Source organism: Falco naumanni, chromosome W, assembly GCF_017639655.2.
Source record: "Falco naumanni isolate bFalNau1 chromosome W, bFalNau1.pat, whole genome shotgun sequence".
Classification (NCBI taxonomy): domain Eukaryota; kingdom Metazoa; phylum Chordata; class Aves; order Falconiformes; family Falconidae; genus Falco; species Falco naumanni.
The window spans coordinates 9570699-9573306 of NC_054079.1; the positions used below are offsets into that span (position 1 = coordinate 9570699).

The window sequence follows — 2608 nt, forward strand, 5'->3', positions numbered from 1 at the left end:
AAGCCTTTCAATACTTAAAGGTGGCTTATAAAAAAAGAGTAGGACAGACTTTTTAGAAGGTCCTATAGCAATAGGACAAGGGGTAATGGTTTTAAACTGAAAGAGGGTTGATTCAGACTAGATAGAAGGAAAAAACTCTTTATGATGAGAGTGGTGAAACACTGGAACAGGTTTCCCAGAGAGGTGGTAGATGCCCTGTCCCTTGAAACGTTCAAGGTCAGGTTGGATTGGGCTTTGAGCAACCTGATCTATTTGAAGATGCAGGGAGGTTGGACTAGATGACCTTTAAAACTCCCTTCTAACCCAAACCATTCTATAATTCTATGAAAAGAGTGGCAAAGCTGCATGCATAAACATACACACAGGTCCTAAGATACATATACATACATACCATAAAGTAAGCAGCAATCTTTCTTATATGTTTTGGGGTGCTTGAAGGCTTTTGCGTTGTTATTTTTCAGTTCCTCACAGTCACTCAAAATTAAATTCCCTGACTGACTTTGATAGTCATGTCTTTCAAGCTACAAAGCAGCTTATGCAATTAGGGAGATAAAACTCAGAGGCTTTTGTTGGGAAAGAGTTAGGATTGGACAATGAATGTATTTAACTTTTGAGGTTTCCTTTGGGTACTTTTCCTTATCACAGGTCACCTATTACATAGACAATGTTTTGGTATAGATATATCTATCTATCTGTATGTAAAAATACATATATATGTGCACACAGAAACTGTCAATGAAATTTCAGTTTTGCCCACCTATATGACGCTGGCCTCAGAGCTTTTTTTTCAAGTATGCTTGGCATGATTTTATCATTCCATTCCAATTTATCATTTCTGCTTTTTCCCTTAGGTTAACTGATAATCTGTATGTCATCATTAAAAACTTTTAAGTATCAGTTTGTTGTTAAAGTATGCTGAAGCAGAATAACATATCCAAGCAACTTCTGCCATGCTATGTTCAAGAGGTGGTACCAAATAGGCACAAATGCACCTTATTCTGTAATTTAACAAGGTGATAGTTCTTTAAGATTCCTTCATTCTCACAGTATCAAGTGAAACCTTTGATCAAAACTAAAATTACTTTTTTTAATCCATGAGGCATGGATAACTGATTAGTAACTCATTTTAAATACTACTCTCCCTATGGAGTAGAATATCAATAACTCACACCTATGAGAGGCCTGGCTTGCAATTTAGTTTTCTGCATAGATAAAAAACTAAAGAAGGGAAGAAAATGTTTTTCTGTGTCAGGAACATCCTTCAATTATTATTATGATAATTTTACCATAATAAAAAGTGTCACACAATATTTTTTGGATCAATTAATGATTTTCTGATCTCATAGGAACTACCATCTTTCTGACAAGTAAAAAAAAACATTATTATTTTGTATGAACTGAGTAGTAGTAGGAGAAAGAAGAGAATGAGAGGAATGTTGTATGGGGCTGCTTAGGGCTCATCTAAGACATTACTGTATTAAAAATAAGGCTTAAAATCCTCCCAGTCCTGAAACAGAAACAGTGCTACTGACCTACTATACACAACTTTATGTTCTTCTAAATGGATGTGCATCTTGGACAGTCAACTCTTCTGGCATCTGACATCACTGAGCATAATACTGCCTTTCAGGTAAGCAAAAAATAACAATGGGTTTCATGAATCACCCTCACTTCTGAACTCACCTTAAACTTTGGACATGATAGAACACTATTTGAGGTATGATCACAGGAAGCAAACCATAAAATTTCAATTGCAGATACATTCATGATCAAAAAAAAGTCAGTGCACTGCAGAATTATGCATTAATATCTTGAATCTCCATACTAGGTCTCAATATATGGATTACCCTATATTTTTTCCATAAAGTACTTAACTTGAGAACAACAGCTGATCAAGTAAAACATTTTTTGGATTGCACAGACATATTTGATTTTCTTCAGTTTTCCCCTTGCAATATGTTTTGATTGTCAGGTTTTAGATGCAGAAGAAATCATCAGTGACAGAAGTTTACTCGCTTACCTCCAAAAAAGGAAAGTGAACAGAGGACTGCATGGACTGCAGGTGCTTGTTGGGGTTGGGCTCAGACTCCTTGTTGTGAGACTGCAAGTTAAAATAATGTCATCTCTAGTGAACAGAAGGTTTAGCAAGAGTCACATTTTTTAGTGTAGGAGTTACAAAAGGAGTTTCAGGTAGAAACAGTCTTCCCGAACGATTTACAGTAGCTACACAGTTTTTGACTTAAAATGAAATTGTTTTAAATAAAACCAAATATGAAATCTGGTGCTGGTGCATATACTTGACTGTGTTAGACACCCTCTGGGAACAATACTTGTGTACAGTTCCACAGAGAGGAAAAAAATGGTAAATTGCTTCAGACTTCTAAGCATTTTGTATGAAGCAGAATATGTAACTAGGACACTTTTTGTTTTTAAATCTTAGGATTTTTTAAAGGTTTTTATATGTAAATCAGAAGTGTTTTAAAAAACGAAACTAAAAATTATTAAGAGCTTTCATCAGTAATAAGAAAATCATAGTCAAAATTTCCAAATTGAGAGCCTAACGTTTGGGCACTGACTAAAAATTAAGTGACCTAGTTAAATACCAGAA

General features: G+C 34.9%; 1 long non-coding RNA gene across 1 annotated transcript; it reads left to right on the plus strand.

The window, feature by feature from the left end:
* The first annotated feature begins 256 nt into the window (after nt 1–256).
* On the plus strand, nt 257–2281 carry LOC121080354. The gene is made up of 2 exons (XR_005825333.1): nt 257–1630; nt 1973–2281. It is a non-coding gene; the product is annotated as an uncharacterized LOC121080354 (long non-coding RNA).
* The last annotated feature ends 327 nt before the right edge of the window (nt 2282–2608 follow it).